The sequence below is a fragment of the Equus asinus genome, chromosome 3 (genome assembly GCF_041296235.1).
Source record: "Equus asinus isolate D_3611 breed Donkey chromosome 3, EquAss-T2T_v2, whole genome shotgun sequence".
NCBI lineage: Eukaryota > Metazoa > Chordata > Mammalia > Perissodactyla > Equidae > Equus > Equus asinus.
The window spans coordinates 120,752,835-120,767,435 of NC_091792.1; the positions used below are offsets into that span (position 1 = coordinate 120,752,835).

General features: G+C 43.9%; 1 long non-coding RNA gene across 2 annotated transcripts in view; it reads left to right on the forward strand.

Annotated features, from left to right (window-relative positions):
* Positions 1-14,601, forward strand: part of LOC123283769 (uncharacterized) — a 69,131-nt gene continuing 54,530 nt past the window's right edge. For both annotated transcript variants that reach the window (XR_011502233.1, XR_011502232.1), the window contains exons 1-2: positions 1-92; positions 5,604-5,710. This is a non-coding gene — a long non-coding RNA (uncharacterized lncRNA). The remainder of the gene's footprint in view (positions 93-5,603; positions 5,711-14,601) is intronic.

The window sequence follows — 14,601 nt, forward strand, 5'->3', positions numbered from 1 at the left end:
GCAAAGAAGCTAGTGTGGCGTGGAGGGAAGAAGTAACTGCAGATTCAGTTGCATAGGACCTTGAGGCTATTCTCAGAACCTGGAGTGCTATGGTGAGCCTGTCTGACCAATATTTTATTTTATATGAAAAAATTTTTTAATTAAAATTGACCAATATTCTCAAAGATCACTGGTCATGGTAGGAGGAAGGGGGGGTGGCTATGGGAGAAATAATTGCAGGTTTGTGTGCTGATGATCCAGTTGCGTGAATGATCCAGTTGAGTGCATATTGATGGTGCAGGAAAGAGGAGAAAAAGTTACTGGAGGGATGTGCTTGAGTATGTGCGAGGGATTAGCTCTCAGAGGACACACAGCGAGTTCTTGTATGGTAACAGGCAGGAAGGCGGAGGATGTGGGTGCAGTTGCTGGTAGGGGGGTAGATGTGGTTGTGGGAGTCTGTGGAAGTTTTCTTCTGGTTCTCTCAAATTTCTTAGAGAAGTAGGAAGCAGAGTAATCAGCTGAGAGTGAGGGGGGAGAAGAAAGTATGAACTTGTTCTCTAGGAGAATAGGAGAGTGAATGGTCTGGAGGAACATGCTATAAATGTCAGGCAGCATTAAGGGCCCACTGAAGGGTTAATGATCATGAGCTCAAAATGAGGCCGGTCAGCACAGTTGAGTTTTTCATCAGATATGTTCAATCATTCCGGTACAGGCAAAGAGTTGGGTTTTGCCAGGGTTGTGGTTTTGCTAAGTAAGTGTGACAAAGCAAGAGTGGTAAGGGATTTCAGGAGTGATGAAATGAGTAGTGACGGCATGATAATTGACCAAAGAGTTTAAGCCGGGCGAGGGGAGAAGACAGATCCTCAAGTAAAATGCAGGGAAGGACCAGTGGATTGGAGAGCCCCACGGGTTGGAAGGACTGGAGGAACTGGCGTACTAGAAAGAGTGAACTGGAAAGATAGGAGGTGAGGTCAGAGTGGAATGTGTCAGATTAAGATTGTGAAAATGCATCTAAAATCTTAGGACAGTATCTGGTGCAAAGCAAATGCTCAATAATTAATACCTATTGTTAGGAATACATAATACCTTATCCAAAATCTTTGAGACCAGATATGTTTTATAATCCAGAATTCTTCAGATTGTAGAAAGGATCTATGCTGCATTTGCACTCCATCGAAAGCTTGGAAAACTTTCCATAATCAAATGCATTTGTGTTTCTTCAGTGAAATATATGAATATTCATGAATGAATGTATGCATGAATGTATTCATGTATGAATATTCATATTAAGAGAGATACATAGCCTCATGTAGGCCTAGGCCAGGTTTTGCTATTAAATAAGTTTTGGCACTAAACTTAAAAAACAAACAACTTTTGTTTTTAAGAGCCTTTGAAATTTCAGAGTTGCAGATGAGACAAGGGGAACCAATACTGATATTTTGACTAAGAATTGTGAATTTACAGGAGATGAGTTCATTTCTCTAGATATTAATTATTTCAGTGTAAAAAGAGGGCTTCAAGTTTAAAAAATGTCTGAGCTACTGTCAAGCTCAACATTTTATGATTTCTTGATACCTTTTGCTGAACATTTAAAAAAAATTGTTCTACTAATAAATTCTCCATAAGACAATTAGGTAAAGAGGCTGGGCCTAAGTTTTGTATTAATAAATGAGCTTATTTTGATTGACTGTTATAGTCTGGCTTAAACTGATAATATCAGAAAAATTAGAAACCTTCCATATGCAAGGGTAAGAAGAATATAAGTCATTACGGGCAATTCAGCATCCATCAAATTTGGTGAAACTCACAGGTCAGATGAGTTAGAAGGAGGTAGGCTGAATTCATACAAAGTTTTAATAGAAATACTTAGGAAACGCTGCATTGTATAATTGAATTCAAATTTATTTTTATAATGGCTGAATGTTTCCCAGTAGATGTTAAGCCACTGCTTGCTCTGATGACTAGGTGAGGCTGATTTTTAATTTAATGCATAACATCATTTGCATATAGTGTAGTTACAAAATGCTGAATAAAATATGTCCTTGAAGTAGATTGAGTCCATGCCCTGCTTTCAGTTGCTCTAGTCATTGTCTTAGCAAATCATTTCTTTGCAGCTGAAGCGAAGGTAAACACCAGCCCAGCTTTGTCCACTGTCACGTATTCCCCAGGGAAGCTTTCCAGTGTGGCCTTCACTTTCTGGAAGTGAGCTCAGTTGTAAAGAATGGAGCATGCTCCAAATACTAAGAAACAGCATGTTTTGCATTCTATTTCTTTTCTATAAACAATGATAAGGTATACCTAGTTTATTTTTTTTTATTTTTTAATTTTTTTTTTGAGGAAGATTAGCCCTGAGCTAACTACTGCCAGTCCTCCTCTTTTTGCTGAGGAATCCTGGCCCTGAGCTAACATCCATGCCCATCTTCCTCTACTTTATATGTGGGACACCTACCACAGCATGGTGTGCCAAGCGGTGCCATATCCGCCCAGGATCCGAACTGGTGAACCTCGGGCCGCCAAGAAGCGGAACGTGCGAACTTAACCACTGCGCCACCGGCCCGGCCCAAGGTATACCTAGTTTAAACTAAAAAGGCCCCAGGGACTTCCTCAAATCCATCTTCAGCCGAAACCAAGCTACTGAGCTTCTATCCACGTATCGTATTGCATTGCCACTTGGATTTGAGTTTGATTCAACAATTTGCTCAAGCTTCTTTTAGACAATGGCTTTTCTCTTTCAGGATGTTCTTACCACCCTTCCCTTCCTTTTTGCTTAGATTGATGCTACTCATTCTTTAATACCCACTTTAGGTGACAACTTCCTAAGCAAGCCTTTCCTGTCCCAACCACCCCCTCCATCCCCAAGACTAGGGTGGGTGTCCTTCCTAAGCACTACTATGGTAACACGGTATGTTCCCCATTGCGGTGTGTTTATCTTTAGTTCCCAGGTACTTTTCTGCATCTCTCACTAGGTCATCGAGAAGGGAGGGACTGTGTCTGTCTCACACCATTGCTTCTTCATTGCCTACCTGTGTTAGGCTAACTAAAGGTTAAGTTTACAGTTCCAGAGGTAGGCCTTTGCACTGCAAACCCAGGAATGGGTAAAATAAAGCAAGATGTAATCTCACTCTGCTCTTCTTGAGGCACAGGGGGAAAGAAAGGAGGTGGATCCCTGACTGGAGAGAGAAGTAAGAATTATAGTGCTTCACCATTCCAGGCCAGGGCATGACGTTGATGTCAGAAGAGGGTGGGGTTGTTCTTGCATCTGACTGGTCCCCAGGGAAACTAGTTCCTTCATCTACTTAGGGCAGAGACAGCACTTGTTGTAGGAGGCCTCAGAAGGTAAAAGAGAAAAAGGGATAAAAGATAGTTTTCAACGCATTCATTCAATAATACAACAAACTTTTTCCAAGTAACTATGCCAAGCAGTATGTGGTAGTATCTGTCTAGGGAGCCCTGGGGCATCCTCTTTTGGGGGCCTGTATTCCCTAAGCAAAGACTGCTGGGGCTCAGATCAAATAAGACAAGTATCTGGCCTTATTCACGAGGTTACCTTTGTGCCTCCCTGCTCTTATTAAGACAGGGGTGGTCTGCCCAGGCACACATTTTTTAAGAAGTGTCATTCTTCCACATATAGGCAGGTAAATGCTAACCACTCTCTGACATTTCAAACACAACATTGGCTCCTAAGCCCAAATTGCTGTATTACAGTCAAATTTGCATCAACCAGCATTATATTTAAAGTCCGCAGGCTTCATCTAATTCGGTGGACTGTCTGGTGACTTGAGAAAGAAAGTTTCCTTATAAAATGGTATTTGCTTAGGGGATCCAGGCCCCCAAAAGAGGGTGTCCTGAGGTTCCCCACATAGATACTACCACATAGTGCTTGGCATAAGTGTTTGGTAAATACTTATTGTATTACTGAATGCATGCCTCAAAAATGGAATCTTTATCATTTATCCTTTCCTCTCTGTTACGTTGTTCCCTGGGTTAAGCATGATGAGTTCATAGCAGCACATGACCTCAGATTCCTCTCTGTGCAGGCATGAAGATCATTGATCAGTGCACAGCTGAGGCTCCCTGTTCGGCTGAAGAGTCCGGCTACGACCCCCATCAGTTATGATCATTGTTGATATGAACAAGGGAGCAGGGGGATAGTTGCTTCACAGAATAACCTTGCTACTCAAAATGTGATCCTGGGCAAGCAGCCTCAGCATCATCTAGGGGCTTATTAGAAATGCAGAATCTCAGGTCCCATTCCAGACCACCAGGACCAGAATCTGCATTTTGACAAAATCCTCTGAAGATTTTTAAGCACACTAAAATGTAAGAAACACTGGCCTAGAGAGTCAAGGGAGGACCAGAACTTGAACCCCACACCAAGATTACCGGGAAGATAGCTCAAAGAAGAGCAGAAAGGGCAGTCTTGAAGGGGAGCTGGGACCCAAAGAGAAAGAATGTAAGGCAGACAGTCCAAGGGGAGTGGCGGGAGGGGGCAAAGGAAAATCAGAAGGCCTAGAGCTGGAACTAGGAGAGGAGCAAGCAGGACCAAAACCAGTTATGGAGCATCGAATTAGGGTTTGATGGGTCACAGCTTTGGGCCCGGAAGAGGTTCAGAGTCAGACATCCTTGGCGTTCAAATCTTGGCTCAGCTGTCTATTGTTGCATAAGAGACCATCCCATGTTTTAGTGGCTTAAAACAACAGCTATTTATTCACTCATGAGTCTTTGAGTTGGCACTTTAGGCAGGGCTCATTTGGGATGGCTCATCTCTGCCCCACGTGGTGTTGGCTGGGCTCACTCATATGTCCACAGTCAGCTGGCAGGTCAGCTGGGAGGTGGCAGGTCCCAGATAGCCTCTCTGGCCTCATATGTCTCGTTTGGCTGGAACAACTGGGTTAACTGGGCCACTCCATGAAGTCTCATCCTCCAGGAGATGAGCCTGATTTTGTTCACAAGGCGGCAGTGTTCTAAAAAGGCTAGAGCAGAAGCTGCAAGCCCTCCGAGCTCTAAGCTTGGAAGTCACTTCTGCCACATTCTCTCTGTCAAAGTTAGTCACAAGTCCAGCCTGGTGGGATGAGCTTTGGAGAATGTCTGACCAGCTGCCATGCTCTGTCATGTATTCTTTGACCTAGAGCAAGATACTTAACCTTTCTGAGCCTCAGTTTCCTCTTCCTTTAAAATGTAAATAATGATACCTTTTTTCATAGGATTATACTATATGAGACAAATAGCTCTTGTGACTGGCATGTAACTAACACACAATAAATGGTAACTATTATTATTAATACATAGGTGAAATTTGTATTCTCTCTCTCTATAGCCATCTTTCCAACTCCACATAGAGAGTAGTTTTAGAGTGACTAAAGAATTAGATTCTCACTGGCAGGTTTAAAAGGGGCAGAAAAAAAGACAATGGGGTGTGTGCATGTGTGTATGTGAGAGAGAGAGAGAGAGAGTAGAGAGAGACAGAGAATGAGCTGAGGACCCATGAGTAATAAAAGAGACTGAAAGACTTTAGCGAGGGAAAACTAGATGTTTGCTGTGCATAATGTATAGAAATTGGGGGCCAGATTGACCACAGAGCTCAAATATGATCAACTGTCAAACTCTTTCTATGCAATGTGCAGTCTGAGGATCAGCAGCATCAGCATCACCTGAGGTTGTTAGAAATGAAGAATCTTGGGCCTCAGCCCAGGCCTGCTGCATCAGAACCTGCACTTGAATGAAATCCTAGGTGAGTCATGTGCACTGTAGAGTTTGACAGGCAGTGTTATGAAAGAGAGCCACTTTCTCTACCTCACTTGGTCTGCTGCATTTGAACTTGAGTGGAGCCCTTCAGGAACAAACAAAACTCCTTGTATCTGAGTTGGACCTAATGGGAAAAGGAAGAGAGCACATGTCAGCTTTCCCTCTTCCTGTGAGCTGAGGTGGGTCATTTGAAGGGGAACAGTTTGGTTGGGGGCCATCACTTTGATCAAGCGATAAGCAGAGCCAGACAAAGGAAAGGGAGATATGCAAAATTTTGTAGGATGGCACTTAGATCGTTATGAGTCATGGCCTGACCAGACTGGAAGAATAAGAAAAAATTCAGAATAGAATCAGGCATAAATGAATAATTCTACCTAGTTAAGTAGTAAGAAGATGGGCAGGATCTGGATGTACATAGACAAGTAATGATGTATCTTGAAACTGGGAGAAAACAACAGTCTCTAGGGGGGCTGGACTTGGAGTTGTTTTTGCTATGGTAACTGTAAAAAGAGCACACTGTGTTGTCATCATCAAGGGGAGAATAAACTCATACCTCGGCCCAAACCCTCCTGCCCACATGAATGCTGGTTCCCTCAAGTGGGGACCTCCACTCCTTTGGGATGGCATACCTGTTTTCTTAATGGAATTTTCAACACTGTTAAGATTTAGGCCCTGTGGACTAGTGGTTAAATTCATGCACACTGCTTTGGCGGCCTAGGTGCGGACCTACACACTGCTCATTAAGCCATGCTGTGCCGGCAACCCACATACAAAATAGAGGAAGATTGGCACAGATGTTAGCTCAGGGTGAATCTTCCTCAGCCAAAAAAAAAAAAAACTGAACAAAAAAGAGTTAAGTAGAGAGGCGGTGAAGTAAATCAAATCCATAGGATTAGCATGTTTCTGTAAATTTAGGAAGAGATTTTTGTAATCTTGAGAATGATGTGTAGTGTTTGGTATTTCAAATATTTGTAAGGGAGCATTTGACCTGTTAGAGAAATGCAACCCCAATTTAGAGTATAATTTGTCATCTTTAGTTGAAACTCATAGAGAGGCCTTTAAAAATTTTTTGACTGATGGGACTGGCCCTGTGGCCGAGTGGTTAAGTTCGCGCACTCTGCTGCAGGCAGCCCAGTGTTTCGTTGGTTCGCATCCTGGGCACGGACATGGCACTGCTCATCAAACCACGCTGAGGCAGCATAATACATACCACAACTAGAAGGACCCACAACGAAGAATATACAGCTATGTACCAGAGGGGCTTTGGGGAGAATAAGGAAAAAATAAAATCTTTAAAAAAAAAAAATTTCTTTTGACTGAGTTTCTAAACCCTTTCTGGGGGCCAGCCCCGTGGCCAAGTGGTTAAGTTTGTGCACTCCGCTTCAGCGGCCCAGGGTTTCGCTGGTTTGGATCCTGGGTGCAGACATGGCACCGCTCATCAGGCCACGCTGAGGCGGCGCCCCACATAGCAAAGCCAGAGGCCCTCACAGCTAGAATATACAACCATGTTCTGGGGGGCTTTGTGGAGAAGGAAAAGAAAAAAAGGAAGATTGACCACAGATGTTAGCTCAGGGCCAATCTTTAAAAAAAGAAAAAAGCAGCATTTGAAGTGCTGGAAAAGATCCAATATATTAAGTATATAGTGCAGCTTAAAATTTTTAACGGAATTCAGTTAATTGCATATGTAAATGAGACTGTTCAGGAGAATTTAGTTCCTGCAGCTTTTAGTCGACAGAGCTTTAATCCCCTTGAAACTGAGAGTTAGAATTTACTTGATTTATATAGAATAATAAGGTTTCTACAATGAACTTTAGGTTTAAGGAAAGCTAGGTTTTAGCATTAGTAGTTAAAATTTTTTCCTCTAATGAATTTTGTACTAATTAAAAAATCCAAGGTATCTGCAAATAGTTTTCATTGTCCTCTAAAGCTTCTGTTAAGGACGTCAAAAACTCGTGTTGACACAAATAATTCAAATTGTTGCCAGTATCTGGTCAGTTTAGACATTTTTAAAGCCAAGGACATGTTTTTTGGTAAGAGTGGGACACTGCTCTTGCACTAAGACTTAAGGCTTGACCCTCAGGTTCGCTGGTGACATACTTCTGGACACCATCTGTAGATGACAGGCCAACAGACTACACAAGTGGCCTCTAGGGCGGTTCTCGTGCAATCCCTGCCACGACCAAGCATTTGTCTAAAGTCCCCTCGGCTTCACATTCAGAAACCCGTGATTTTTGCTGGGCTTTCTGAGGAGTGTATTTTCCCTGGGGCACGAGGCCGCCTCCCTGCTGATAGTAATGTCAGGGAGCCTGCTAGATGTCTGTCTTTAAGGAAGACTTGGGCTTCCATGCACTGCCCCCAAACTACTTCTCTTTTAGGCTTTGATTCTGTTGGCTCTTCTGAGGACTTTCAAAAAGAAGAAAAAAAGATTCACCACCAAACTTTCCTATAGAAATCGCTCTGCCCCTCAGGACTTGATAAGTCCAGCTGGCTGGATAATGGAAGTCATCTTGAAAGTGGTCAGTGGCAGCCCCATCGAGTGCTTGATGTTGACAAGTCTGTCCCTTTCCCCACCTTTGTGAAGAGTTTGCGCTAAGGAGAGAAGGTAGCCTAAGAACAGCGTGTTTTTTCTCACTCCGGTGTGGTGAAGGGCAAGCTCTTAAGGCTTTTGCTTCTAAATCGGCGTGCCTGGTGCAGAATTCTTTGTTAGTGCTGCTGTCCCGTCCACCCCCTTCTTCCTGAAGCCTTGCCTAGTTTCTCCTTCAGTGTCTTCTGGTATCACAGCGAACTGTAATTTGTGTATACTGTACTTGCTTATTTCCCCACCCCAGAGTACCCCAGAGTAAAGCTTGTGTTTCATTCATCCTGTCTTCCTCTGCAGCTCCTTCCAGAGCAACTGGCACATTCTAAGTGCTCAGCTGTCTGTGCAGTGAGCAAATGAATGAGCCCCAACAGCCATTTATTACATTAGAAAGGTTTATAGAAAGGAATATCGAAGAGGTGTTTTCTCAGTTTGCTTCAAGTTCTGACTTTTTTTCTACTTTAAATTTTAAGTGTAAAATTAACCCTAACTTCATGAGCTTAGTGTATTATCGAATAAGTGCATATTTTATAGGTAAGTTCTACTCTTAATTACCTGACTAGTGGAGAAAGAATCATAGAACTTAACTGGAATAGGTCTCAGAGATTACCTAGTTGGTTAATAATAATAATAATATCTATTATTTATTAAGCATTTACTATATGCAAGGCATTGGGCTAAGCACTGTATACACATTATTTCATTTAATGATTGAAACAACCCTAAAAAGTAGGTATTATTATTATTCCCACTTTACTGATCTAGAAAACATACTCTAAGAGGTTACATAACTTGCCCTGGATGGCAAAGATCATTCAAATATTTTTATATCTGACTTTGATCACAGCAGATTTATCTTTCCAATACGTTTTATACAAGCTAAAACGAAAACCATTTTATATTTTTAGAGAATAGAAATTGATGACGGCAGGAAGTGAATCAGAAGTAATTGAAGCCAGAGGGAGATTAAAATTAGTTTCAGGTTATGCAGTCGTTCTTTTAAAGAATATTATTGAATGCCTAATGTGTGCAACACACTGTTCTGGGTTTGTGGGTGGATGTGGAAGGCACAAAATGATTCAGGGTATGATCTTCCCCCCACAGAACTAAATATCTAATAGCGGGGACACGTCGTGACTTCAGATAACAATGGCACAAGGCAGAACATGTTGGTCCCTGAGAACAGAGCTAATGAAATGCCAGGATTCTGCTAAGGGAAAGCTCGCTCACAGACGGAAGAATCAGGGGCACTTGAGGGCACCTTGAAGGGTGCAGATTCTGGTTTGGACGCGATGGGGGCAGAGGGACAAAGGGGAGCCCTTCCAGTGGAGAGAGGAGCTTAAGCAAAGGCAAATGCAACTGGGTCAATAAACCAAGTACTTCAGCTGCCCTCTTCCCAGTCCTACCACATCTTACCAAAGAGAAAAGTCATTTGTTCCAGGAGCACAAGGCCAACAGCTTCACCTCTGCTTCTGATTCATCTCCTCTTTCCGTTCTCTCTCCTCTGGTTTCCTGCCTGCAGCTCACGCAGGTTCAGGTTTTCTCCATCTTAAAAACAAAAATCCTCCCTTAAACTTGTATCTCCTTTTGGGTTTCCTTCCTATGAGTCCTTTAAAAAGTCTGTATTTATACTCTTCACGCCCTCCAGCTCTCTCCTCTCCTCGTCTCGGTACAACTTTGCACTTCTACTCAAGGCCCTGACTTTTCTCTACCAGAGCCCCACCTCTACCCCTCAAAAAGGGAAAACTCTTGCTAGGTTGATCAGTGACCTCCTCATTGTCAACTGCTATGAAGACTTGGCCTGTCCAGCAGGTGAAATTATTGCTAACATCCTTTTTCATGAAAACTCTCTTCTCCCCTGGCTTCTGGACTACTGCTCTCCTCTGCTGTCTCATCTTTTTTGAGAATGATTAGCCCTGAGCTAACATCTGCCACCAATCCTCCTCTTTTTGCTGAGGAAGATTGGCCCTGAGCTAAAATCTGTGCCCATCTTCCTCTACTTTATATCTGGAATGCCTGTCACAGCATGGCTTGATAAGTGGTGCTAGGTCCATGCCCAGGATCTGCACCTGTGAACCCATGGCCACTGAAGCAGAGCACATGAACTTAACCCTTACACCACCAGGCTGGCCCCTTTTTTTTTAAAGATTTTATTTTTTTCCCCTTTTTCTCCCCAAAGCCCCCGAGTACATAGTTGTGTATTTTTAGTTGTGGGTCCTTCTATTCGTGGTATGTGGGATGCCGCCTCAGCATGGCCTAATGAGCAGTGCCATGTCTGCACACCCAGGATCTGAACCGGCAAAACCCTGGGCTGCCAAAGCAGAGCGCTCTAACTTAACCAGTCAGCCACGGGGCCGGCCTCCTATCTCTTCTTTCTACGTCTGCATTTAAAGAGTAATGTCTCAGCCCATCTGGGCTGCTATAAGAAAAATACCATACACTGGTTTGCTTCAATAACAAGCATTTATTTCTCAGAGTTCTGGAGGCTGGGAAATACAAGATCAAGGCATTGGCAGATTCGGGGTCTGGTGAGAGCCTGCTTCCTGGTTCATAGATGGCTATCTTCTCACTGTGTCCTCACAGATTGGAAGAGGACGAGACCTCACATGGGGTCTCTTTTATAAGGACACTAATCCTACTCATGAGATCTTCACCCTCATGACCTAATGACTCCCCAAACACCCCACCTCTAAATACCATCACACTGAGGGGTTAGGACTTCAACATAGGAATTTTGGAGGACACAAACATTCAGAAAAGAACCAAGAGGTGTTCTTTTACCCTGGTTTCTAGTCTGTATTTAGTCTCACAACGCATCTTACTTGAGTGATTTTATTGAATCCAGTGGATTCAGCCTCTATCTCTATTCAGATGAGTACAGATTAGCTCTAAGGATAAGTCTCAAATCTGTCCTTCCTGAGCTCCCTTTGAGCACCAGGTCACTGGTGCCTGAATGCTCATACTCTCTACTGACAGACATCTCCTCGTGGACATCCCGTAGTACCTTGAACTTGGCGTACTCCAAGGGTGCAAATCAACTCTTTCCTCAATCCCTAATCCATTCTTCTGTTAAATTCCCCATCTTATTAATGGTACTGCTCTTCACACAGGTGCCCAAGGAGGCAATCCAGCCCTCTTTTCTATATCCAATAGGTGTCTTGTCAAAGCTATGCCCTAAGGCTCTCCGGAACCTGTTTCTTCTCCATGCTCACTACTGTGCAGCCTCAGCATCTCCTCCTTAGACTATCCTGCGTCTCCTACGTTTTTCTCTCTTCAGCCTCTTCAAATTCATGTTGTAGGAGTAAATTTCACAAACATCACCAGTGCTATGTTACTCCTCCATTGTGTGGAGGACAAAGACCATGCCCCTTAGAAGGGCATTCAAGGCCCTATATCCTCTGGCTCCAGACTCCTCTCCCTTCCCTCCTCTGTAGCCACCCAGAGTTCTAGTTCTATCCGACTTCTTGCAGGTCCCCTCTCATGTCTTTTGTGTACCTTTTGGTTCCCTGTGTCTGGAATGCCTCTGACTCCTGCCCCCCTGGAGAACTAATACCCCCTTGGAAAGAAACATTCCTGAGGCCTCCAGACAGAGTTGGTGCTCTCAGACTGTGAGGAGCTCCTACAGGGTCCAACTTGGTCTCTTTCTTCTTTATATCAAGGGTTGGCACAGAGAGGTCCTAGGAGATCCCAAAAGAGGAATGAAGGGTTGACAATCTCAAGTTACTACCCTAATGCTTTAAGCAACAAGTCTCCATGAGGAGTTCGCTGTTTTATTAAGTCAAAGGTTCATGCTAAAGGATAGTTTTCACAGGATCTAAGACTCACTTTTTCCTCCTGCTCGATTCCTCCCTGGGGCTTGGCAGGAGTGAAGTGAATTCACTCTTGGTGGGAACAAGGACACCATTTAGGCCTCCTGCTGTCTGTCAGCAGTCTTCTGGCTCTGGGCTCAGGATCTGTGCTACACTATTGACTCAAGGAGCTGGCTCCCATACCGCCACCTCTCCACCCCTGGACGTTAGAAGATGAAACTGAGAAAGGAAATTACTGACTTTCTTTGAAATATCACTTCTGTAGGTGATCTGCTACCTTGCAAAGAGATTGTTATGGTCACACAGCATCATTAATGATAGCAGCCTTCTGGGGGATTAAACTGTTATCGATCTTTCCTTTTTAAGTACACTTTCGATTTGCAACATGAAATAGTGAATTTACAACATTACAGAAACCAAATAAAAGATTAGTGTGATTAAACGGAAACCACCACCAATTAATTTAATCTAGACTAAAACCTGCAAAATGGTTACTAATACTTACCATAATTACAGTGACATTAAGGCACCTTTTTGGGTTGTTTTTGTGTCTTTGTAAATGGGATTTAAGTAACATACCCTACGAAGATGATAAATCTAACTGCGTGACGACCAGGTGCAAGAATTCTATTTGTGTGGCATGAACAGGGCTGCTAATCCCTCACTCGTTCTTTTCTGTTTGGCAGCTAAACATTTCCTGGTGTGCCCTGTAATAACAGGCAGCTGTCCTGTCAGCTCCACTGAAAAATGAGATAATAAGGCAGGCAAATGATGTCCTTTATGTCCCAATCTCCCACTTCCTGCAGTTTTCTTCTCAAATGCTTTAAGGAACAAGGATCTGTGCAATTTTCACACTGTTTCTTCTCCCAAAAAAGTTTGTCCAAATTCTTGGTGAATGTCATTTCCCTTTGGGACATTTGGTGGAAAAAGGGACAGCCTGCTTCATTGCACCAGGACAGAAGGCTTCCAAAAAGCCTCTGAATGGGGTTTGTGAATGGAAATCCCCCCTCAAAAGCCACAGAGGTGATGGGAGCCGTAACTAGTGTCTGGAGGGATGGGGTTGGCTCCCCTGGAAGACAACTGCTGTGGACCTTTCTGTGGTGCCTCTGGGATAATTGGCCTTTTCAAAGCTGCAGCAAGAGCAGCAATCTCCTGCCACTCTTGAAAAAGCCTGCCCAGGGGCCTCCTGGCTGGGAAAATGCCTGACGCCTCACCCCGGGGAAGCCTGGCTGGTGTAGGCTGTGTGAACTTTCTACCTGGAGGTCATCTGTATCTCTCTCACATTTTGACCAAAAAGGAAGTCGAGGCTCTGTGCTGGAAGGCGGAATTGGAACTCGACCCCAGGCGTCCTGGGCCAGTCTGGTGGTGGTGCCTTTTCCTAAGACAAGGGCATGTTTCTTGGCATCCTTTATAATCCACACTGACAAGGCTGATAACATACTGCGTTCTCCTATTTAAACCCCATTCATAATTTATGAAGGTTAGTGTTCAGAGAAAGTCTATTTTAGAATATGTTTTCAGGGGCTCACTCAATTATCTATCATCCATTCATTCATTCATGAATCACTCACTGGGCAGGGGTTAGAGAGACAAATAGGTCAACCAATCTTGCAGCCATTGTGGTGTTTTAGGAGGTAGCAATAACTGGAGAAACGCATTCCACACATTCTGGATGGGAGGTTGTGTGTCTGGGGGAGGGAAGGGCTAAGGATCTGAATGAATCTGTGAACTCTTAAAGAGCCTGAGAGAAAAATACCTGCTTCACTTCATCAATTTATTCCAACTATGAAGACTGTTTTCCCTGTGGAAGAAAGATCCCACTTCTGCCACAAAGTTAGGTTCTTCTTCCCTGCCCTTTAGTGGAATTAGTCTTAAAGCAGCCATGGGACAAGGTCTGCCCTGGGGACTGGGGACAGTGTGCTGAGGGCTTGACCGCAGGCCCTGAGGCCTGGGCAGCCACCAAGGCTGGAGGCTGAGGCCGCAGGGGCAGGGCAGAGTGGCTGGTGAGCGGGCTTTGTCTGGCATGGCCCCAGGCAGGGTTCAGGCTGGGCCACTGTGAGAGGACTCCTCTGGGGAAAAGAAGAATTCAATAAAGGGCTGAAGGAGTTCACTTTCCAGAAGACACTTTCTGCTCAGTCCCTGTCACTGAAAGACTTGGTCCAGGGAAGGTCTGAGAAGAGTTGAGCGGCTCCAGTGGCTCGTTAGCACCACCCACCAGCTTTCCTGAGGAAATGAGGCACCCTTTCATTCTCTCAAAAGTTCCTCTCTCCAGCCTCCTCCCCTCCCCAGGTTTTTTCCCCCTTCCATTCCTATTCTTAGGAAAGAATATATCTAATATTTATTGAGCACTTATGTGCTCAAGCACTGGTCCAACTGCTTTACAAGTATTAACGAACTGAATCCTCATGACAACACAATAGGGTATTTCTGTCATTACCCTCATTTTATGGATGAGCAAACTGAGGCTCAGAGAGGTTGAGTGACTTGTGC